Consider the following 26,807-nt stretch of genomic DNA (forward strand, 5'->3'; position numbering starts at 1 on the left):
TATGAGTTACAAGTATCATTTTCCCATGTAGTGATGTAAACGATTTAGTTCTATTGAATCCCTTGTTTTCTTTTCCCTTTTTACTTGTTCATGCTTCTCTTAGGTCTTGATATGAGAGGTCAAATGTTTTAGATTAGTTCTGGTCTTCTCCTTATGAAAGCTTAGAATCCTTCTATTTCATTTAATAACCATTTTCCCCCTTGATGTATTATGCTTAATTTTGCCAAGTTAGTGATTCTGGGTTGTAGTACTACGACAGGAGTGATCAACCTGGAGCCCTGAGGCCATATGCAGCCTTCGAGATCCATAAGTACAGCCTTTGAACTGAATCCAAATTTTACAAAACAGATTTTGATTCAGTCAAAAGGTCACACTTAAGCATCTAGATGGCCACATATGGCCTCAAAGTCATAGGTTCCCTACTCCTCTCCTAGCTCTTTTGACCTCTGTAATATCATGTTTCATGACCTCCAATTTTTTAATGTCACAGCTCCCAGGTCCTGTGTTATCCTGATTGTGACTAACCAATATTTGAATTGTTTTTCTGGCCACTTGTATTTTTTCCTTGGCCTGATAATTCTGAAAGTTTACTATACTATTCCTTGGAGTTTTTATTTGAGGATCTCTTTCCTAAGGTAATCAACACATTCTTTCAATGCCTATTTTGCCCTCTGGTTCCAGTACATCAGGGGAGTTTTCCTTGACAATTTCTGGAAAGATGCTGTCTGGGTTCTACTTTTGATTACGACTTTCAGGAAGTCCAATCATTCTTATATTCCCTCCTGGATATATTTTCCAGGTCATGTTTTTTTTCCCATGAGGTATTTTATATTTTCTTCAATTTTCTCATCCTTTTGAATTTGTTTGATTGATTCATAATGTTTCATAGATTTATTAGCTTCTACTTGTTCAATTCTACCTTTTAAAGTATTATTTTCCTCCATTAGTTTTTGTACTTTTCTTCCAATTTCACCCATTGTAGTCCTTAAGAGGTTGTTTTCTTCAGTGTATTTTTATACCTCATTTTCTATTTGACCAATTTTACTTTTTAAATAGTTTTCCAGTTTGTTAATTCATTTTTCACAATTCTCTTACACCACTCCCATTTCTTTTCCCAATTTTTCTTCTACCTCTCTTATATGAATTTTAAGCTCCTTTTTGAACTCTTCCATGATGTTTTTCTTGGCTTGAAACTACTTCCTGTTCTTCTCTGTGGTTTTGCCCATAGGTGTTTTCATATTGTTGTCCTCTTTTTAGTTTGTGTCTTGGTTTTCCCTGTCACCATAATAACTTTTTATGGTCAGATTCTTTTTTGTTTTTGTTTTCTGCCCATATTTTTTTTTCATTTTCCTTTTTCTTCTCTTTTAAATTTGAGCTCTCCTCCCAGGGTGCAAGGAGCACTATCTCAGGCTCCTTGTGCTAGTGGCTACAGGCCCTGGTTTACCTGGCTGCTGCACCAATACAGGCTACAGTTTACCTGGTGCTGCACAAATGCTGCCCTGAGTTCCATGGGGGAACCTCATATCTGGTGCTGCACTGTGAAGAAGATATGGGAGTTGGTTGGCACTGCTAGAGGCCATAGGGGTCTGGCACCTTACCTGGTTCCTATGAGGAGTCTTAGTGGTGGTGTATTGTATGTGCCAAGGCCCAGTGTGATGTTTCTCTGTTTCCCAGTGCCTACACTGAAGCACATGTTTGTCTGGCCTCTGGAGGGTGTCTTTTTGCCCAGGGCTTTGCTGAAGCATGTGGGGTCCTGGCTGCTAGAAGCTACCTATTTGACTGGGGCTGTACTGAAGTATGTAGTGGTTCTCTGGTTGTCAGAACAGGAATCTGCTAGTTCCCCTGGCTTTGCTAAGGTACATGAGGTGTACTGGTGGTGGTCTGCCTACTCCACCACACTGGGGCTCCATATCTCCCACTCCCACTGGTTTGCTGAGGTGAGACTTGTTGCTGGTTTCTTGGGATGCTTCCTATCCTAGGCTGTGCTCTCCTTTCACCTGAGTAGTATATTACCTTCTTGCCAATATTCCAAGTCTTTTTGATTAAAATATTTTTTCACCTCATCTTTTTGCTGGTTTTCCTGTTCCAGGATTTGTTTGGGAGCTCTATTTTATAGTTATTTGGAGGTGAGTATGGGAGAGTTGTAGCAATTTGCTGCTTACTAAGTCTTCTTGAATTCCAACAAGATATTGTTAAAAAAAATAAAATACTTCCAAGTCCTTTCCCCACCTCTTCAAGTAATCTTACAATTGCCATTCATTTAAAGAGATAAAGGAAAATAAACCTGGAGAACGAATTTAGTTTTGCCACTATAAAGAGTAGAGAAGTATGAATTGAGCTCGTTTCCCAGACACATGACAAATCTTGTAGTATCAAATAATAAATGATCATTGGTTTGAATCATTGTGCTTTGGGTTATAATCATGATAAACAAAAAGAAGGGTATGACTATATTGGTGATAGCTTACAGTGCTTTAACTCTGGGGAGAAAGTTTCCTGTAATTACTGTGAAAATTCCATTTTTTTCTAAATTGACTAGATGTCATCTGTGGTGGGAAAAATCAACAAGTTATTCTTTGACAAGATCAAGTTCATATAGATATGATCTGTCTCTCTGTATTGATTTCTCCATACAAAAATAATGCCTAAGTGAACCCTTCGACCTGGAATAAAAATGCACCCCTTGTCCATCTTTAATTTCCTGAGACTTTTCATAAAGCTAACAACAACAACAGTAGCAGAATCTCACAGTCCTATTTGACAATAAAGCTGCAACTGGGAATTATCTTCATGGTGAATGTCAATCTCTTATAAGATATATGGTATAACCTTAGTTTAAGAGATGTGGAGATGCCATGTCCTGTTCATGACAGGGAGACAGAAACTCTAGGATAGGGATGGGAAACCAGTTTGGATTCCATCAAATGGCTACAGTTGATGACCTATAGGGTCATGTTTGACCTTGAGGCTGCAGGTTCCCCACCCCTGCCCCAGTACAATGGGGTATGGACTAAGTTAGGGATAGAATCTACATGGGAACAGGAAGAGAGAATAAGACAGAGCACAGAGGTACTTATCTAGCTTGTCATCTCTTAGTTTCCAAAGGTTTTTGATAACTGTACACAAAATTTCATGATTTATATGATTATTAAGGATTGCAATTGCTGTCAATGCCCTAAATTTGATGGTTTCTAATTTTATCACCCAAGGGCAAAGTCTTGGTAGAGGACTGGAAAGATGCAATAAATCTATATGACCTTTCTGACAGTGGTTACTAATTTTGCAAACAGGCACTGGTATGGAAACTACATGTTCTTATTTGCTCTAACAGAACCTCATTTTATCATTTATAAACTGTCATATACACATGAGCTGTTGTTACTTCTCAAAAAAAGATTTTTTTTATCATTAGATTAAATTAGCTTATACTGAAATTTATAGTTATTTAATCTCATCAGCCTTTAGGCTAAATTAGTAAATGCAGGAATACAAAAATAATATTGTATAGATAATATGTTGAGAGTTGTTTTCTTTCAAGTTCTGCATGCTGCATTTTAGAAAGGATACTGACAAACTAAGATTGTCATACAGAGGAAAGCTATTAGGATGATAAAATGACTGGATTCCATAACATACAAGTGATAATTGAAGGAACGTAATATTTTTGGCATGGAAAAGACAAAATTTAAAGTTTTTGGAAGTGATTTAAGTATTTAAAGGACTATCATATAATAGAGGACTAGACTCAATTTTTTGAGTCTTAAAGGATACAAAGGTTAATGCTTGCAAGTGATAGAGAGTCTGATTCTCTCAATATTAGAGGGGGAATTGCTTAGGTATTAGAATTGTCCAAAACATAAATGTGGTATCTCTTGAGATAGTATCTTTAGGACAATTTGGTTGACTACTTGTCAGGTGTATTGCATATAGGAAGGATGGCTGCCGAGGTCCCTCCTAATACAGAAATCACTGGATTTCAGAACTTTTTTATTAATCAAGAAATAATAACTAAGAACTGATGTAGTCCAAAAAATGTAGTACACACTGTAATTATTGTAAAGAACAAAGAAGAAATACTTCTTGACCTTGGAAAAGTCAAATAGTTTGGATATGGCATATGCATGATAAGTATATATTTAAGAAATCTGGAAAAAATAAGATTAATATATTTTATTTTATTGCTTTTTGGAGGGCAATTGGGTTAAGTGACTTGCCCAAGATCACATGGCTAATTTTTGTGTTAAGTGTCTGAGACCAGATTTGAACTCAGGTCCTCCTGATTCCAGGGCCATTGCTCTATTCACTGTGCCACCTAGTGTAATGTAATGCCAAAAGAAAGGCAACTTCCCAAGGTTCAGAATACCAGCATAGGTGCTCTCCATTTTATTCAGTAACAAACCAACAACAGAGAAGATCAAAACATGACGTCATTCCAAATACAGCATTTACTAAAAGTGATTAATCTCCAAGGACTACCCCACCCCAGGACCTTCCAATCATTCAATCAATTACAAAGTCTCTGTTCTAAATACTTCTCCACCCCTAGGCTATACCTTAATTAAGTCCACCACAAAGCCCCTCTTCTCAAATGGAGATTAGTTTCCAAACATAAGGTCAAAAGTTCCCCACCCCTGGATCACAATTGAATCTACCCCAGAGTTACATCAAGTTTAAACACAGCACTTAATACCCAAATGGAGGTCTTTTCTTCATCTTGACACAAGGCAAGTTCTCAGCAATCTTAGTTCCTGGGGAGACAAGGCTTAGCAAGGCCATAAGATACATTGCCAATCCCTTCATGAATTTATCCTCTGTCTGTAGAACAGTCCTAGAACCCCTGAACACATTAGCAAAGCCCTCTCCCAGGATTTCTGTAAACATACAACAAGAAAATCCTTCTTCAGGGCTTCTGAACCAACAGAAAGGCTCCCAGACCCCTGCGACAACAGCACTGTCCTTCACCAGTGGACAGTATTCACTCTGTCTGCAGGACAGTCTCCAGACCCCTGCAACAACAGCACTGTCCTTCACCAGTGGACAGTATTCACTCTCTGTCTGTAGGACAGTCTCAGGGCTTCTTAGTGAACATCCAGGTTCCAGGACTTCTTCAACAAAAGGACTGTCTTTCACCAGTGGACAAATCTGGCAAAATAACATCAAAACAGACAGACAAAGTACCAGCAAAACAGCCATGTCTCCTCAGTCCTTGGCAGCTCAGGGGGCAGGTCTCAAAAGTCCAGGGCAATTCAAAGCGGCCACCAGCAATTCTCTTAGTCTCTCTCTCTCCACGAGGTGCTGCTTCCAAAAAGATCTTCCGCCTCTCTCTTGTCTCTCCCAATCTATGTCACCAGCTCCTCCCAGTTCAGGACTTTCTTTTCACATCAACAAGTCCATCCCACAGGTGGGATTAACAAACTCTGGGTTTTAACACAATCAATTTGAAAACCAAGCCAATACAAGGGAATCTTTAATTGCCATTACTATCACACCTAGCCACCCCAAATTAATATATTTTAAAGGAGCAATAATAGCATAGGAAAGACAGACACCAAAGTAAAATACAGTAAGAAAAAGGCAAATTTGGTTTGTGAGAATAAAATTAAGAAAGCTAAGTCAAACCTCTTCTTTGTTGATCTTCATAAATACTAGAATGAAACCTTCAATAAGAATTTTCTCATTTCCTTTCATTGAAATAGCAATGTCAGGATCATAAATTTAGCACTGAAATGAATTTATAGTTTAATCAGTAAGTTTTGCAGATAAGGATCTGGAGAAATTAGGTAGCTTAAACTGCATAACATTGGTAGTAATTGGGAGAGCAATTTTTTAAACCTAGACCCACCAGAATCCAAATTCAAGACATTTTACTGCACAATGCTACTCCCGATCATCCCATTAGAATGAACACATACAGAGGGCCAGGGCTGTTTTTGCTTGTCTTTGTTTTCCCAATGCTTATCACAGTAGCTTTGCACAATGTAAATGTTTAATAAATGTTTATTGATTGGTTGATGCCAGAACAGAAGTTAAATATACTTGATAGAAAAACTAAATTAAAATCAGTTTTTCTCCTTTAAAAAGACAGCTGTTTTATTTTAAATTTTATCATTTTGGGGGGAAGTATTTTGAACATAAAATTTGAACATATATTTGAACATAAAAATAAATCCCTATAGATATTTAAATTTAATGACATTTGTATCAAAATGAATGCTACACATGAATATATCAGAAAAATGGTTATATAATTTTATAATAAATATTTTATTACCTACTTTCTAGGAAAGTACATTGTCTGGAACCCTAGTTTTGATAGTTTTAAATATCTGTTAGTGAAAAGTTAGTACCTCTAACTGGTAATCCTTTAATATGACCTTCTTTTGTGTATTTAAATTTATAGTTATAATAACTGACATTTATTTAATACTTTGCATTTTATAAAGTATTTTCATTACACCCATTTTATGGATAATGGCATTAAGGCTTCTATTGATTATATGACTTGTGAAAGGTCATATGTAATAATTTACTCATAAAGCAAATGATCAAGCTGGAAATTGAACTCAGTTGTCCTATTCCCAGCTGAGTGATTTTTCTACTATCCCTCTTCCTCTTTCCAGCTACAAAATTTTACAATCCATATATATTTTTAAGTACTGATGATCCTAGTATGCCTGTGCTCATCGATTTAGGTTATTATAGTAACTTTTCTTCCAAGAGGTTCCATCACATTGCCATAGGGCTCTCTTTTCTTCTTTTGCCTAGACTTATTAAATCTATTCCAGCTGTGGATCACAAAAGCAGATGAACAACTTAGTGATATACATTTTGCAAAAGCAATACCAGTATTAATTTATAATTCATGCAATAGGAGTCTGAAAATTGAGGCAACTGTCCATGCACAGAAACAGGGCAAATAACAAAATGGTCTGGGTAGGTGACTGAACAGGATGAGAATCATGATCTGGTCTGGAACCAACTAGCTGTATAAGTTAGATAAGTATGTACTCTCACTAATCACAACAGCATAGTCTCCAGGTGGAAGTTACACAGCTGAATACAATAACTGAAAGGGGTCTGGAAACCTGCTTTTTTCAATTCCGAACAGGAAGGTACAATTCCATATAGGGAGAGAATGGCAAGGCAGATGGCAAGATGGACTGGGGGGGACAGAGGGATAAACTATGAAGTTGCATGAAGACATTCAACTTTCCTCTACTCCTTTAATGAAGCCAGTAGGACTTCATAAAATATTTTGGTAGATGTAGAATTTCACATTCTCCTAAAGTATGACATATGGCAGTCAGATTTATAAGTGTGTTCTAAAACTAAATTGGTTAGGAAGCCCTAGAGAAAATAAATAAATGAATGAATGACTAAATGAGTTAATGAATGAACAAAACAGAAAGTGGAAAAAGAGAGGAAAAAGGAAGAAACAAAGAAAAAAAACAAGGATGCTAAGAAAGAAAGCAGTTGAATTGATGCTAATTTTTATTTTCAACTTTTTATTTGGCTGACATGAAACATCATAACTCCTGTAAAGCCTAGCATGAGCAGCTTTCCAGAGGACTGCTACTGTGAACAGCTTTCAAGGTTCTGATTACACAGTATACTGAACTCTATTCAGTAAAAAACTAAGACAAAACATTCACAGAAAATCAAAATATAGCATACACCATGTTATGGCATAACAACTTATCACTAAAATGACCACGTAGTTTTCACCAAAGTGGACACATAGTTTCAACAAAGTGCATTCATTTAATAAATCAATCATTCTTAAGGAGGCAAGCTCCTTAATTCACAAATAGTACAGAGATCAAAAGTTTTCCACCCCTAGGTCACATTGTCTTAATCTCTTCAATCAAAAAGTCTTCTTTCTTCTTGGTTGGAGATTAATTTCCAATCATCCTTAATTAATAAGTCCCTAACTCAATCCTCTAATTGTAAAGGTTAAAGTTCTCCATGCCTAGTAAATCATGATCTTCTCAGTTTGCATTAAATACTCAAGGAAAAGTATTTTCATCTTAACTCAAGGCTTCTTCTTTTTAACTCTGCTTCCATGGTTCCCTTTCCATGGTCCCAGCTCCTGCCAGCTCCTTGTTGTCCAGCTCCTTGTCCAGTTTCTATTCCATACTGAAGCTCAGTGTCTAGTCCACCTCAAGTCCCTCACAGTTTCTGTTCCTGGGAAGACAAAGCTTAACAAAGCCACAATAACATCCAGGCATGCTGCCGGCATCCTCATCAATTCACTTTCTTCCTGTGAAATCAACATAGACCCAACAACATGGTCTGAGAAATCAGCACAAATCATCAGAATAGTCCAACAACCTCTGAAAACATCAGCAAGACCCTCCTCCAGGATTTCTGTAAACATACAACAAGAAAATCCTCTTTCAGGGCTTCTGAACCAGCAGCAAGGTCCCAGGGCTTCTGTAACAACAGCACCATCCTCTATCAGCAGACGAATCTCACAAAGTAACATCGAAACAGGCAGACAAAGTACAGGCACCACAGTCATGCTTTCTCCCAGTTCTCCTCTCTTCTCATTTCTCAGAAGTTCTCAGTTTGGTTCTCAGAAGAAGGTCTCAGTTCTCTGTTCTGCCACAAGTTCTGATCTGATCTCCATTCTGTTCTCAATTTGTAGCAGTTTTGAGAAGTTCTGAGGATCCTGCTCTCTTCTTCTTCTTCTTCTTCTTCTTCTTCTTCTTCTTCTTCTTCTTCTTCTTCTTCTTCTTCTTCTTCTTCTTCTTCTTCTTCTTCTTCTTCTCTCTCTCTCTCTCTCTCTCTCTCACACACACACACACACACACACACACACACACACACACACAGCAATTCTCATTCCCAGCAGTTTTCTCTCTCTCCAGCAATAGCTTCTCTGCCTCCACAATGCTCACTCCCAGAAGCTCTGGCCTCCCTCAGCTTGGGATTTTCCTTATATATGGTATTATCTCCTCCCTGTTCTGCCCCTTCCTGTTATATCAACAAGTTCATCCTACTGTGGGATTCCCAAGTTCTGAGTCTTAATACTTGATACAATCATTAACTTGGAACAAGGTGCTAAGTACCTGTTTGATTGCAAATAAAAGGGGCAGGGAAGATCTTCAAATTCCCATTACACCCCCCACTCCTACCTTCCTCCCAAAAAATATAACAACACAATTGCAGGTAAACTCAAGACCAAGGAAGAAATAATGTTCATTGTAAAGTGGCTACCACAAAATACCCAAGATGAGTTTCATGTTGTTCATTGCATAAAAGATTAATGGGAGATATTTATTTGGTCCAGACCCAAAAGTTTCATTGGTGCAGGGAATTCTCTTTGTAGAAAACTTCTCATAGGTGCAGAGCCAAGATGTGGAGTAGAAGCAGGAAACTGCATGAGTTGTCACACCACCCACCTCCAAGACCTGTAAAATATGACTCTAAACAAACTTTAGAGCTACAGAACCCACAAAGTGACAGAGAGAAACAAATCTCCCTCTGAAGGCAGCCTGGCAAGATAACAGAAAAGGTCTATCACACCAGACTAGGAGCTGAGAACAGTCCTGCATAAGCCACAGTCTGAGACTCAGGGCAGCACCCAACAGCAACACAGACTGGCCAGAGCAGACTTCAGGAGAGTGAATTACCAGCAGTTGTGGCAGTTTCCAGACTTCTCAACCCATAAACACCAAAGAGAATGTAAAAGGTCAATAGCGAACTCTGTTGGAACTGGGTGGCAGAAGAACATGGTTCAGCCCCTGCCCCTGGGGATGAGAGGTGGAGGAGACGTGGTTGCTGCAGCTGCTGCCAAATAGCTGGCTCCAGAGCTCCTGGCCTGTAGTTCATAAGGGGACCAAGTGACCATTAAGAGGGCAATCACTCTTTCTTTGACCTGCTTAGATCTGGGTTGCTGTCATGAGCAGTGGTCCTGGGGTGAGAAACCCCAGTGTTCCAGAGCTTGTGGTGGCTGTTGATAGGGTTCCCTCCTCAGACCTCAGACAACATTTATGAAAATCCCAGCAATTTGAGACAAAACTTTCTCTACTCTGGAAGCAGAGTTCTACCATGGCAATGAGCTAAAAAAAATCTAGTAATTTGTTGGCAAGATGAGCAAGCAGAGGAAGTGAAATCAGAACACAGAATTCTTTTTGTGGGACAAAATAAATCAAAACATGGAATCACAAGAAGTCAGCAAAGTCAAAACTCCTGCATCAAAAGCTTCCAAGAAAAATATGAATTGGTTACAAGCCATGGAGGAACTCAAGAAGGATTTTGAAAATTGGGTAAGAGAAGTTGAGGAAAAATTGGGAAGATAAATGAGAATGATGCAAGAAAATCATGAAAGGTGGGTCAACAGCCTGCTAAAGGAGACCCAAAAAATACAGAAGAAAATATAATACCTTAAAAATAGACTAACTCAAATGACAAAAGAGGCCCAAAAAGCCAATGAGGAGAAGAATGGCTTAAAAAGTCAAATTGCCCAGATAAAAAAGGAATTCCAAAACTCACTGATGAGAATAATTGCTTCAAAATTAGATTGGAGCAAATGGAAGCTAATGACTTTATGAAACATCAAGATACTATAAAATAGATCCAAACAAATGAAAAAATAGTAGGCAATGTGAAATATGTCCTTGGAAAAACCACTGACTTGAAAACTAGATCCAGGAAAGAAAATTTAAAAATTATTGGAGTACCTAAAAGCCATGATCAAAAAAAAGGAGTCTAGAAATCATCCTTCAAGAAATTCTCAAGGAAAATTGCCCTAATATTCTAGAGCCAGAAGGCAAAATAGAAATTGAAAGAATTCACCAATCACCTCTTGAAAAAGATCTCAAAAAGAAAACTCCTAGGAAGATTATAGCCAAACTCCAGAGTTCCCAGGTCAAGGAGAAAATATTACAAGCAACCAAGAAGAATCAATTTGAGTATTGTGGAAACACCATCAGGATATCACAAGATCTAGCAGCTTCTACATTTAAGGGATCAAAGGGCTTGGAATATGATATTCTAGAGGACAATGCAGCTAGGATTAAAACCAAGAATCACCTACCCAGCAAAACTGAGTACAATGCTTCCGGGGAAAATATGGATATTCAATGAAATAGAGGTCTTTCAAGCATTCTTGATGAAAAGACCAGAGCTGAACAGAAAATTTGACTTTCAAATACCAGAAGCAAGAGAAGCATGAGAAGGTAAATAGGAAAAAGAAATCATAAGGAAATTATTAAAGTTGAACTATTTACATTCCTACTTGGAAAAATGATATTTGTAACTCATGAGACTTTTCTCAGTATAAGGATGGTTAAAGGGAATATATGCATATATATACATATATGTATATATATGAATACATACATGTATGTGTATATAAAGGAGGGTTTATGTGTGTATAAATACATATGTCATTGTGTGTATATGTGTGTACATGTATACATAGAGAGATGGCACAGGATCAGTTGAATATGAAGGGGATGAGTTCTAACAAATAAAATTAAGTATTGAGAGAGGAATATAATGAGAAGAGAAAGGGATAGATAGAATAGGGTAAATTATCTCATATTAAAGAGGCAAGAGAAACTGTTACAATGGAGAGGAAGAACAGGAAGGTGAAAGGGAATGGATCAACCATAGTCTCATTGAATTTGGCTTAAGGATGGAATAACATACATACTCAATTGGGTATCTTACCCTATTGGAAAGTAAAGGTGAAGGGGAAAAGGGGAGGGGGGGTATGGAAGGGAGGGCAGATTGGGGAAGAGGTTAGAAAGAAGCACACATTTTGAAAATGGACAGGGTCAAAGTAAAAAATAGAATAAGTTGGGGGCGGGATAAGGTGGGGGGAAATATATGTAGTCTTTCACAATATATCTAATATGGAAATGTTTTGTACAACCTATATTGAATTGTTTATCTTCCCAGAGGGGGTGGGTGAGGAGTGTAGAAGAGAAAGAATCTGGAAATCCAAGTTTTAAAAACAAATGTTTAAAAAAATTGTTTTTTACATGCAACTGGGAAACAAGATATACAGGCAATGGGGTGTAGAAATACATCTTGCCCTACTAGAAAGTTAGAGGCTGAATTGGGAAGGTTATAAGAGAGAGCAGATTGGACAAAGGGATATTCAGTAGGCTCATTTTTGGGGGTGGAGGTAGGGGAAAAATGGGGAGAAAATTAGTAACTCAAAATCTTGTAGAAATTAATTTTGAAAATTAAAAATAAAAAAATAAAAAAACCCTCTCCACCCATTCAGATAGGCAACAGTTGGTCTTAGAGAGTTGACTCAGGCCCTGAATTAATGTGTCTTAAGCAGAATCATACATTATATATGTCTGAGTCTAGGACAGGTATGAGAAGAATAGAAGGTAGCCTGTTTATACAGTGAAAGTGAAAGATAGTAGACTCAGCAGACAGTAAACAGACTGAAAGTAAACTATCACCAACAAAAGTTTATCACAACTATAGAAGATCATGTGGGGTGGATAACTAAGGAAGGATTTATGGAAGCATATGGATAAGAATCAAAGAGAATGAGAAGGCATAAAGAGCATGACAGTAGAGTTTGTTTACATCAGTGCAGGGAATACCTACACCATTTAGATTAATTTAAGTATTGCTGTCTTTTCTTCACTTCTAAGTGATCACAAATTGAAGTCCTCAGGAGGTTATTGAAGACCCTTTCACTGAAGGTTCTCTAGATAAGAGAGGTGTCAAACTTGCAAACCGCAAAATGTAAATGGGAAATTTAACAAAATAAATAAAAATATAATAAAACATAGATAATGTTAATTTATGGTTTTCTAAGTCAATGTTTGGCCTGCAAGAATCCATTTTTATGAGAGTTTGACACCACCACCTCAGGTTATTCCTGCTTCCTTTTTAAACAATCTTGTTCTTTTGTAATGATTTGGTCTTCAGAATTTATGATGCAATGTGACACTAGGAAAGAATAGACAACTGATTATAGGCCTATATACCAAAGATACAAAAAAAAAGGGAAAAGGATTGATTTGTACAAAAGTATTTTTAGCAGCTCTTTTTGCAATAGCTGAGAATTGAAAATCAAAGGGATACAATCAGTTGGAAATGGCTAACCAAGTTGTGGTATATGATGGTGAAGAAATATGCAGTAGCACTTTAAGAAATGACAAGAAGGATGATTTCAGAAAAACTTGGGAAGACTTACATGAACTGATAGAAATTGAAGTGAACAGAACCAGGAAAACACTGTACACAATAACAACAATACTGTACCATGAAGACCTGTGAATTACTTAACTATTTTCAGCAATACAATGATCCAAGACAATTCCAAGGACTAAGGATGAAGCATACTATTTGCTAAAGATAGGGATAGAATTTGAAACTTAAAACTTTTTTTACAATGTCTAAAAATTGTTTTAACATGTAATTGAGGAAAATAGAATATATTTTTAAAATATTGGTCCATTATAAATCTTGTTTAGTACTTGAATGTCTAAAAATTTAGATGAAATAGGGTCACTTTTCATTAAACTTACATTTTGGTTGGGGAGATGAGGCACAAATACAGATAACTATATGTATGTATGTTGTAAAATGTATATGTATATTTATTTATGCATATAAATATGCATGTATATAGGCTTATATACATCAATAAATATATGGCATCATATCATCAAAGAGATACCTACTGAAATATAGAAAAGGTTTTTTAAGACAAATTCTTTACTTTACTTTATTAGGTATATATCCAAAACAACACATATTACAATGATTTGATATGAAAATAATAAATTATTAAATTTTTTAAATAATGAAAAATCCCAGGGCTAGTTACCAGCAGTAATCATTCTTAAGTTCTTCAGCTATTGAGATGTTCAACAGTAAGTCACTAGTAATAGAAACCTCAGAATTGTTAGGACAGGAGGAGAAGTCACTCTTCCCATCTTCCTGAAGCCTGTCTGGTACTCATAGTGAGGGTCTGTAGTATAGAGGGATCAGGAACAATGTATGTCATACTACCAAGGTGGACAGCAATGTCCTCAAAGTTAGAGGTAACCCCCCCCCAGTTCTTTTGCCTTTTCATCTTTCAAAGCACTCAACAGTATTATGAGCATACTAAGTATTCAATAAATATATTGAAATAAATTAAATTATTGGTTCCATTAAGTTTTTACTTGACCCCTCCCTGCCCCCAGCCATTCAGTCTCTCATTCAAAGACAGTTCTAACTATATCCTAAATGAAAGAGTCACCTTTTGACATAGCCCATCCATACCCCCAAATTGATTTCACTTCAATGCAAATGTATAGGAGGCATTGTAGAATACTGGAAACTGTGCCTGAGTTGGAGTTTAAAGAACTAGATTCAACTCCCAATTCTGCAACTTACAAACTGCATGACCTTGGGCAATTTATTTCACTTCTTTGTCACTCAGTTTCCTTATCTGCAAACTTCAAGGATTAGACTAGATCAACTCCGATGTCCTATCTCACAGAAAATCTATGTCCCTATTTTCGCTATGTCCAACTTCAGCTAACCAGGAATGAACATGGACTTTTTTTTACTTGTAATGGCCCAGGAAGATAAAACCTGTCCAGTAAATTCCCTGAGATAAAGTAAACATCTAATCAAAGAGAGCCTTACAATTGATTCACTTTTTTGAAAATAATTTCAATAGTTTAAACAAAAATGATAGTTTTCAAAAATAATTTGATCCATGAGATAGTAGAGTACAGGTAGCTACCCTGCTGAACTCTCCTAACAATTCCCCTCTAAACAATTTTAAAGTCATTCCTCAAATAGAATTTTGGAGCAGTAGAGCCAACAAAGACATTTTAGAGCCTAAGACAACTAAGGAACTTATGAGGTCAGCAGGAGAGGTCAGTGACGGAGGACTGGAGGTCTACCGGGGCAGACAGCAACACCAGTATGGGGCTTAGGATATTGCTGTGATAGCAGCAGAGACAACATCAACTTCAGGAGCCTTCAGCCCAGAGACAGGAAAGGGCTTGGACAACTGCTCAGAAGGCAACTACAGGTAACACTTTCCTGGCACTAACGGCGACTTTATTGCCCATACACAGTTCTGGGTTGCCGTTCCAGGGTGCAGAGGAACACTGGTGTTTAGTGACAAGGGAGAAAGAAACATTGCCACAGGCTCAGTGCCAAGAGGAACACGAGAACTTGTAGCTGCAAGGCAACAGGGGTGCCTCCTGTGTAAAGACCAGCAAGCAGAGGAGGAGAGCAGTGACCACACCTCTCCTGGATCACACCACCTTCAACGCACCAAAAACTTGCAACCCCCAGAACTAGATCAGAAAATAACAACGTGAAAAAAATCTGAAGTTTGGCACAGAGCCTTCTCATTCTTAGTTGAGTAGAGCTAAATTTTAACATTAAGTTCAAAGTAAAGAAATAGGCTGGAAAAATGAGCAAAGTACAATGAAAAGAATTTAACCGTTAAAAAAAAAAAAAAACTACTGCAGTGATAGGAAAGACCAAAACAGTCTCAGAAGACAGTAATGTAAAAATAGTCACAAGCAAAGTCTCCCCACTCAGAAGAAAAATTCTAATTGGACACAAGACAAACAAGAAGTACTGTAAGGGTTAAAGAAATATATAAGCATGGTAGAGGAAAAATTGGGAAAATAAATGAATATTACAAGAAAATTATGAAAAGATAATTAACATCTTGGCAAAAGAGGCACATAAAAATACTTTTAAAATAACACCTTAAAAATTGAATGGATGCAATGGTAAACAAAGCACAAAAATTCACTGAAGGAAAGAACTCTTTAAAAAACAGAATTGACTAAATGGAAAAAATAAATTAATTCCTTCAATATTAGAAGTTGCCAAATGGAAGGTAATGACTTCATGAAACTTGAGGAAACTATAAACAAAACCAAAAGAATAAAAAAAAAATAGAAGAATGAAGTAGCTAATTGGAAAAATCAACTGACCTGGGAAATAGATTGAGGAGAGATAATTGAAGGGTTACTGGACTACTTGAAAACAATAATCAGAAAAAAAGGCTAGACATCACATTTTAAGAAATTATTAAAACTTCCCCGATATCTTAGATGTAGAGAGTAAAAAAAAAGTGAAATAACTCACAGGTACCTCCTGAATAAGGTCCCAGAGTGAAAATTCTCAGGAATATTATAGCCAAATTTCAGAGCTCCCAGGTCAGGGAGAAAATATAATAAACAGCCAGAAAGAAACAGTTCAAATATCATGGAGCTACAGTCAGGATGACATAAGATTTAGCAGAAGATAAAGGAACTAGGATTACATCCTAGAATGGCATCCCAGCAAAACTGGGGGGAAGTGGATATTTAATGAAATAAATGCTTTTAAAGGATTCTTGATGAAAATACCAGAACTCAATAGAAAATTTGGCATTCAGACACAAAACTCAAGAGAAGCATAAAAAGTCATGAGTCATGAATCATCAAAAGGGACTCAAAAAAATTAAACAGCTTATATTTCCTATATGGGATGATGATGCATGTAAAGCCTAAAAACTTTATCATTATTAAGGCATTAGAAGGAGACTATATAGAGGACACGAATGTGAGTCAATTATTTTGGGATAATCTCCAAAAAGTGAAAGAGAAATAAGGATACATAGAGAGAAGGGGGAAGGGAAAGGTAAAATGGGGGAAATGTTCTCATATTAAAGAGTTGTATAAGGAAGAGCTATTATAATAGGGAGAAAAATGGAGGGGGGTGTCATGCAATGCTTGAACCTTTCATTGGAATTGGTTCAAAAGAGGGGTATAGATAGATAGATAGACAGTTTTGTAAATGTGTATGTATATATGTGTATGCATGTGTGTATGTGTATGCATGTGTATGTATATACTTATGTGTATATGTGCATGTGCACATATATACTTTCGCATGCACAAAGAATATATGTGCATATTGGCACATCGTGTGAACATATATATATATATGGAGTATATGCATATATTATGTGCATATATGCAGACAAATACAGATAAACATTCAGTCAGATATAAAAATCTAATTTAACCAATAAGGAAACAGGAAGGGAAAAGATAAATGACATATATTGGATGATAAAAGGGAGGATGAGTTTAAGGAAGCACTTGTCAGAAGCAAAGCAGATTTTTGAGAAGGGGCAGAACAAAAAGAAAGGGCCAAATAAATAACGAAGCAAATGGATGGAGGCAAATGCAAAGTAATCATAACTGTGAATGTAAATGAAATGAGCTTGCCCATAAAACAGAAGCAGATAACAGAATTGATTAGAAGTCAGAATCAAACAACACCTTTTTTTCTGAAAGGAAGAAAAATTGGATAGAGTAAACAATTTTAGTATACAATGATTGGAGAGAAGTATTTTCCTATTGGAAGGGTACTCGACCCATATCATAGAAGTGAATCTCAGTTTAGGTAAATCTAGTAGAAATTAATTTAAAAGGTATTGCTATCCATGCCTATAACTTTTATAATTAATGAAAAAGGAATAATAGGGCCTGGGCAATCTATGCAATACAACTTTTGCTATATGTTTCTATTTGACAAAAAGAAAAAAAAATATGTATGTATACACACATACTTGTATATATATACATATATACCTAAATACATATTGTGTATATAATATGTAGATTTATATATACACATGTGATACATGTCTGTGTGCATATATGCAATCATTGTTAACAATGACAATTTTGTTATCCAGAATAGGGGCATAAAATGCACTTTCTGTTTCTTCTAAGAGCCTAGCTCCATTTTCCCAGAGTCAATTTGACAAAAATATTGATCCTGCAATTGTTGAGAAGACTGGAGTGAATTTGATAAAACCTTCAGCAATCTAGCATGATATGAGCCCATTAGACACGCTGCAATCTGACAAATTGCAATTTAATGAGAGGCATCATATGAGAGAAACATGTTGGTAATTATTTCTGATCATATGCTACCCAGTTGCTAGCATCTGTGAATCCTCACTACCACAATTGCTCAGTTATCCAGGGACATGTCAGATTTTCTGGTATCTCTTTGTAGCTAACTGAATTTGGTTAGGTTTTTTTGGTTGATGTTGGAAATAACTAATTGAAATGTTTATTACTTTTTTAATATTTATTGCTATTTGACTGCTTTGTTTGCTGTTTCTAAGAAATAGGTGAAGAAATTCACTTTTTCTCCAAACCAGGGGTTTGTCACCCTTTTTATTATCACAGACCCTTTTGGCAGTCTGATATAAACCCCTTATTGGGGAAAGGAAAATGCTTTTAAATGCATAAAGTAAAATACACATGATTACAAAGGAAATAAATTATATTAAAAGTTACCAAAAAAAAATATATATATATATATATATTTTTTTTTAAGATTTTAGACTCCCTGAAATCTCTTGTCCTTTTTTTTGGTTCAGTAATTTTTCATTCATATTCAACTCTTTGTGATCCCAGTTGGGGTCTTCTTGACAAAGATACTGAAGTGGTTTGCAATTTCCTTCTCCAGTTCATTTTACAGATGAGGAAACTGAGGCAAGTGAGGTTAAGTGGCTTGCCCATGATCACACAACTAGTAAGTGGCTGAGGCCAGATTTGAACTCAGAAAGATGAGTAGCTTCTGACTGATGGCCTGGCACTGTATCTACTGCACCACCTAGCTGCCCCTGGTCCACAGATCTCAGGTTAAAAAGAACCTTGCCAACACATTATTCAGATATAAAGATTTCTATTTCCATGATCTTTATTACAATGTCCAATTGATTGCTTTCAACAGTCAAAATTCATCTTGTTCCTCTTTGACTGGCTTATAGTTATTTTTGATTGGCATACAGTTGATAGGTATCACTAAACTATTTTGTAACTGTCAAATAATTTTTGTGTTTTTAGTTTAATTTTGCCTATTCTCAAGATTCTTAACAGTATATACAAAGAGAGAAATATGCCACAGACTTTGCTAGTTGTGCTACAAATTGTATGGAATTTACACATGCATTTGCATGTCCATGCATTGCTCTTCTCCTACAATATGCCACAATTCTCTTGGCCAGCAATAATGCCACTCCATGTGACCCACACCCCACCAAAAAAAAAAAAAAAAAAGCGAAGAACCATTGTCCTCAACTCTTTATCCTTCTTCTTATATAGTAGTTGAAATTAATGTATAAATCAGGGATTTCTCTGTGTGGGAAGTCAAGCCAGGATTCAGGTCCAGATGATTCAGGTGCAGCTTCCACTGCCACTATTTAATAACCATGTCAAACTGGTCCATCTGTGAGGTAATAAACAGGTAATAAATCTAGGAATATCTATCTTATAGGTTGTTTTAAGTGTAGCCCCTCTCTCAATATTTGACTCCCCCCTTCTGCAAGCGACACACAGAGAAGAGCAAAGGGGGATTATATACATGGAAGAGATCATACACAGCAATGAACAGTCTGTTCTGTGCCACAGACAGAATTTAAGACAGGAGGAACAGACGATGTGGCATAGTTCTATGTATGCTCATATGGAATATTGCTAATAACCTCTTTGTTGGGACCTAATGTACAATTTACTTTCCCTTCTCCAGAAGTAATAAACTGGCCACAAAAGAAACAGAGTAAGGGTTATTATAAATGACCAGAGAAAAAAAATGAAAGTAGGCCATTAGTTTCAATGGAGTCCTAAGTTCATCTACCTTTTTGCATTTGAAGGAGCTGGGATTTAAGACCAGCATTTCAGAATCTTTATTTAATCACACACCTCATTAGATGACATGATCCAAACATTATTTGGGAACACTATTATATTTCCTGCACTCCTTTGCCTAACTGTAAAAAGTTGGCCTGGGAGTCATAAAACCAAATTAACTGTATCTTTCCTAGAACTCTTGAATTCCATATTCACTGTCTGATCAGGGCCCATATCTAGTAGTAGCACTGAACATACAGTTATGCAGTAGATTTTTTGGTTAAATTACTTTGTTGTGCATATTAATTTCATGGAAAGATTAAATTGTTATATGTTTATCATAACCAGGCTCTATCCCTATGAAGAGATGGCTCCCTAACCCAAGGCCATGTAACCTGACTCACTGGAATATAGTGAAGAACAAAACTGACGACATCTTAGACTTTGACACAATCAACATGACAAGCATAGTCTTATAAAATTAAAAGGAAAGCTATGAGGCAAAATGTTTTAGAATGTAAAACATAGATATTATAAGTTAAGAATATAAACCTAGAAAAAAATACTATTACCTCCTTGGCATGTTTTCACTATTGCTCAATCCATTAATCCTTTGAGCTTATAAAAATGTAGAATTGGAACAGTGTTCGGAACACTCTGGCTCTCTTTCCTCTTGTTTAATCAAGGAAAATCTCTCAGCCTATGTGAATCTACTCAATGTGATTTTTGGACAATTTAGGGGCTTCTTTTGAGATAAGCCCTATGTAGTTGCTGTTGAAGAATCAGATCAAGATGATAAGAAACGTATCTCAAGGGATGTTTGTGGCCAACGGGATTCTTTTATCCATGTTCTCTGGGAGTAAGTACCAATGGCAAAACTAGTGAGGTTTTACTCTCACTAAATTCTAGTTATGCAGTTACTGAGCTTAGCCTCTGTGTCAAGCTCTGTCAGCCTCTGCATGAGCCTCTGGGAAAGACATCTTTTATATCACAATCAAGAGCATAAAACTCTGAGCCAAGATATATCTATTTCTGCCTAAATGGAAAGTAAAGGCAATAAACCCATGCTGGCCTCCTTAAAAGAGAATCCAAAGCCATGGTAAAATATTCTCTTAATCCTCTGAAATAGGAAGTTTAACCTCTTCAGTCTTAAACTAAATTCAAACTGTTATGCAGAATAGGCATTAGTAGGGTTTGTATTTTTGCCCTGGTCATTTGTGCAGAACTCCTTGCTCATGGTGTTTGATAGCCAAGGGAAAAAGCATGAGGGTTTTTTAACTAGAAGCTCTAAATCATTGAAAAGGTATTGTCTTCTATCTGTATTCTTAATTCCAACCATTTGAGAGTACAAAGAAAGACACATAAGAAAGATTTTTCTTTCCCCATCTTCTGAAATTTATAATATTTCAGAATAAAGATGAATTTTATGATTCAGTTATGATATCTTAAAGCATATTTCCAAATCTTGATTTTCACAAAAGCTTTCTGTATAGATCACATTTTTAAAAATCTCTCTTGTTAAGACTACCTGGAAAGCATCCCAGCATCAAAGTCCCTTGTTGAGGTGTTTAAAGGGGGAAAAAATCAGCTTTAATTTTCTCTTGATACTTCACTGAGCTCCTTGTAGTCTGGCTTTCCAATTATCTCTCTAAATAAAAAAAAAATTTTTTCATAAATTATTTTGAGGAGCTCTAAGTGAGGAAAATCTCCATTTTTGTACAAACTGGATAACTTTTTAAAAAGACTCATTTACTGATGAACAAGGAATAATAATAATGTAACTTTTTTTCAGAAAAAAAAAGTGTGATTCATTAAAAGCCAGATAACTTTATATGTGATAAGAAAATTGATCCATGTTTTAAGATTGAAGAAATAAATATTTGTTAAGGGGATTTTTAAAATGTTTTTACAGTATGAAATGATTTATATGGTGACTTATCTGACTACTGGTTATGGAACCTATGAAGTTAACTAGAAAAATATTCAAATACACCATAGTTTCCTACTAATCATTCTAACTACTTAGTTGGATGAAATTGCAAAAGAAAACAAAATAATAAAATAAAAGATATTTATATTTTATATGATATATGTGACAATTACTTAATACTTTTCATGTTTAAACTATATATATTTAATACATTTATATATTATATATTAATATAATCATATATTAGTTAATTAAATATATTAATATGTTTGAATAATTATTCTCTTGAGCATGGTATCTTTCTACTTTAGGCCACTGAAGAAAAAAAGAAACTCCTGAACCCTGGTAAAGAAAGTGCCTCATCAGAGACTCAAGAGTTTTAACATTGCTCTTGAAACAGGGATCCATAGGCCCTAGCAATTTAGGATACCTGTAAAGGCTTTCTAGTTTTGAGAGGCCTAGTACACATTTACTTTCTGTGTAAAATACAAGAATTTTATTTTAAATAATTATTAATTTCTTGGATTATATAAACTAGAAAGAACAAAAGCTTTTAGAAATACTTTGCATCTGCATAATATGCATAAATTTTCAGTTACTACTATTTATAGGAAACTCACTGTTAACTGAGAAATCAACACAGCTTGCTCTAATTTTTAAGCAGTATAGCCTCCTTTATAAAGTAAAAGTATATGTAAAATGGATATAGTAATATCCCTTACCTCCCAGAAATATTTTTAGGATCAAAATAAATAATTGTAAAGTGCTTAGCATACTGTTGGGCACATAGTAATTGCAATATAAATGCTAGTTATTATATTAGAACTTCTTGGGATTGTAATTTTCTATTTGACCTCAGGTATGATTATCTAAAACAACTGTTAAGTCAGTAATCTACCATTCCATGTGAATGCAGGGAGTCTGCTTTTGCATCTCCAAATGTTGTGATAATCCAGGAGGAAGTAGATTACTGGGGAGGTTGGGAGGACACATTTATAAAGGAAATAGAGTGTACCTCTGTAGCACCAATGCAATATTACAGTGCCCACAATCACGATAAAGACCGTGACTATAAGCATTGCATGACATTTAATCACAAAATATACCAGACTCTCCAGGTAGACAACAGAAATGAAACATTTACTTGGACACCAGAAAACCGAATCCCAAAACCAGTAAGCCGATTCCATCATAGTACCAAAGATATTAAGAAGCCATAATAACACTGAGAGTCACAGCATCTTTCAGCCTTCCCACAAACCAAAACAAGATCAATATTTACTCATGAGCCTATCTGACTCCTTGTCTGAGGCCCTCCTCTCTCCCCTATTGTCTAGCTTGCTCTCAATAGCTTCCTGTGGGCTCTGCTTCCATTCAGCAAACTCCTCCCACCACAGGCTCCATGTGACTATATTTAACCTATTAGAGGGCAGAGTTTATCTTCACATCAGGACAGCTTCCTGTAGGATCTGCTCCACCCTTCAGCAAGTTCCCTCCATTACAGCTCCATGTGATCACATTCATCCTATTAGGGAGCAGAGTTTACTTTCAAAGCAGGGAAGTCTTCAAACTCCCCCCTAGGTCTATTAAGGGGCATGGAACATCTTCAAATTCCCATTCCCATTACATTGGGCCCCAAGATCTTTCACATCCCTTATGTAGCAAAAATACCTTAAATACAAATGAGAGTTTAGGGATAACTGGTGGAAAAAACTGGTGTCAACAGAACTTTGCAACAATATAACAGGGATAATAGAAAAACTTTGCACATGAAACAATAGGTTAAAGTGGGGACTTGGGCACAAGAGCCCTATCCTCTCCCCTCAAGTAAACAGGGCTAAGAATCTTTGGGTAAGGGGCAAAGGTCTCTTCTGCAAAGCTACTTCAAGCTGAAATTGGATGTGTGAAGATGTCCCTGCCCCAAGAGGTACCGTTCGAGAGTTCGGTTCTTTAGCTGTCATCTGAGCTTGGGCAATGCCAGGTCATCTGGAACTTGGTTGACACCAGCTTCAGAAGTGGCACATCACAGTCATGGACAGGGGATGACGCACAGGGGATGACATCCAGCTTAAACAATAAGTCATCTGAAGGTGGAGGGTACCAATCCTGCAGAAAATATATCTTGCAAATAAGTTTAACAGACAAAAAGTCAAAAAGAAACATAGGGTCAGCTGTGCCTCTGGAGTCCAGGAACTAACTATCCTAACCTCATTCACAGCAGAATGTATGACACTGTCCTCCATTTCAATGGCTTGATATACTGCCAGAAGTTCAGCACATTGACCACTTCTACCTATCCCAAAACTTTCTTTAATCTGAGTTTCCCTGAAGGTGTGACAAACTTGGATACAATGGTTCAGGAAGATCTTCAGGGGCAGTTCTCACTTCCCTTTTCTGTCTAACATCAAGTCCATTTTCTTGATATATTTTGTATAGTTCATTAGTTGGAATACCATCAATTTTTCTAAAAATCAACCCGAGCACTCAATAGAGCAATTAACAGTTCTTATCTTGGCAATCTATTCTGACTTTGAATCCACTAGCTATTTACTCTTCTCTCTTGAGGAAACTAATCTTTTTTCCCATTCTCCTAAGTCATTTAGCTGTGAAATCTTGTCCAGCACCTCTGACAGAGGGTGTCCTATTTCACCAATTAATAGAGTCAGAAGTATGTGTTTATAAGCAGGAGGAGCTGTTTTCACCATGATATTTCTATGAGGAACTGCTAAGGGGATTCCATGATACATATCTGCATCTCCAACTGTGACAGCAGTTTTCATTACTTCTTTCAACTTTCTCAGGCTGTCTCTAAGTGAGTACCAGGGTCTATCTCCACTGGGCTACATAGGATCAGTGGGATACATTCTATTGCATCCATCAGCGACTAAAGCTAACAGATTGGTCATATTGTTACCTCCTGCCAAATTAAAGTCTCTAAAAGTTTGCTGAACAAAAGGATTCTAGTAAATATTTATAAATTTCAAACAGTCCACTATATCTATCACTACCCCAGCAGCTCCTTCATCAGGCATTCTTACCATCCAAGACACTAAGGATTCTCTCATCCTTGGGGTGAATCTGTTCAAAATATCAGTAATCTACTGTTGAGTGAAATCCTCAAGTATCTCCTTAAACACGGCTTTCCTTCCCTGACTGCCTGCCTGCTTCTCAATTTGGGGCAAGCTTCTGCCTCTGTAAAAGCTTCAACATAAAACAATGTATCGTGTATTACTCACTCCCATTGCACTCTCTTGGGATTTGTTGTTATAGCAACTAGTTTCAGACTCTACCAAAGTTACATGAACTTTCCTCCTGTTACTTTTTTGCTGCTTTTTCTGAGCCAAATTTATAACAGCCCTCTCTGCTCTCCAGTACTCTCCTTCCACCTGAGATTCTCCAGGCTGCTCTTCTAAAGGAGAGCACAAATGCTGGCACTTAGCCAACTCTTATAACACCTTGTAAATACTGCTTTTACACACAATTTGGTAGCCTGTCAGCAAAACCCAACGTCTTCTACTCACTGCCTCTAGCTGTCTCCCAGGTTTTATTGGTATTCTTTGCAAACTTGTTACTACATCTCTAGCTTCTCCCAGCTATAGCCTCTCTTCCCAGTTTTCACAGAGCCCTTTACTTTTAGACCACTGTCTTGCTAGGGAAGCATAAGGCAAATCCTCCCATCCTAGGATACCCATTTCTTCTTCTAAATCCCTTCTGCCTCCAACTAGAGGTCTGATATTTCACAATCCCATCCTCATTGCCAAATGTAGCTCCAATGCAATATTTACAGAGCCCACAATCACGATAAAGACTGAGACTATAAGTATCACATGATGTTCGATCACAAAATATAGCAGATTCTCCAACTAGAGGACAGAACTGAAGCATTTACTTTGACACCAGAAAACAAAATCCCAAGACCAGTAAGCTGATTCCATCGTAATACCAAAGATATTAAGAAGCCATACTAACACTGATAGCCACCGAGATTTACCTACAAGCCTATCTGACTACTTGCCTGAGGCCCTTCTCTCTCCCCCACAGTCTGGCTTGCTCTCACCAACTTCCTGTGGGCTCTGCTTCCCTTCAGCAAACTCTTCCCTCTACAGGCTCCATGGGACTATATTTACCCTATTAGGGGGTAGAGTTTATCTTCACAGCAGGGCCACTTCCTGTAGGATCTGCTCCACCCTTCAGCAAATTGCCTCTATCACAGGCTCCATATGATTACATTCAGCCTATTAGGGGGCAGAGTTTCTTTTCAAAGCAAGGGAAGGAAGTCTTCAAACTCTCCCCTAGATCTATTAAGGGGCATGGAACATCTTCAAATTGCCATTCAAATTACAACCTCCTAGGTCAGTTTCCTCATCGTGTTATTTCCCCTCTAAGCAAAAAGGGTCCCACCAGAAAGATCCCAATTTTGACTATGATATCCCATGAATGATGTGAAAGTCTCTTTTATGAATTTGTTGTTCCAATATGTATTAAAGAAATTTACTAGAAGTCAAATAGAGTTGAGGAAATTGTCCAATGGAATCTATAATAGTTCTATCTATGACTTTCAGACCCAGGACTAATGGAATAATTTTCTTGTTACCACCATATGGCTTCACCTCTTTTAATAGCTAATTACAAGAGAATAATGACAGGATAATCACAAAAATTTTATAGTATATCTTATGGGGACTACCATTCAATATCCTTGTGTCCTAAAAGATGAGGATGCAGAGTAGAAAATCCTGTTGCCTATACAGTATTTCTACTGCTCTGAATTTGTAGATGCCATGTGTTAATGTAATATATGATTAATTCAATATTTAACCTAAATTACTGATTGGTTTCAGTACAGCTTTACCTCTTTTTTTTACATTTCTTTTTTTTTAATATTTGATTTTAAAACTTTCAATTCCAGATTCATTCCCTTCCCCCCTGCTACCCACCCCCACTGGGGAGACAAGCATCTCAGTATAGGTTGTACATGTGCGGCTAATGCAAAGCAATAACATAGTAGATATATTGTAAAAGACTGACTATATTTCCCTCCCTCCTATCCCACCTCCCACTTGTTCTATTCTCTACTTTGATCCTGTTCCTTTTCAAAAGAGGGTGCTTCCAACTTCCCTCCCCCCCAGCCTGCCCTCCCTTCCATCATCCTCCCTCTCATCCCCTTCCCCCCCATTCTCCTGGAGGGTGAGATCCCCTTTTTAGTGTGTATTTCCCTCCCTCCTCAAGCCAGA

This window comes from Petaurus breviceps, unplaced genomic scaffold, assembly GCF_028583685.1.
Source record: "Petaurus breviceps papuanus isolate PSGF00001 unplaced genomic scaffold, PetGlider_PUasm1.0 90686, whole genome shotgun sequence".
Taxonomy (NCBI): domain Eukaryota; kingdom Metazoa; phylum Chordata; class Mammalia; order Diprotodontia; family Petauridae; genus Petaurus; species Petaurus breviceps.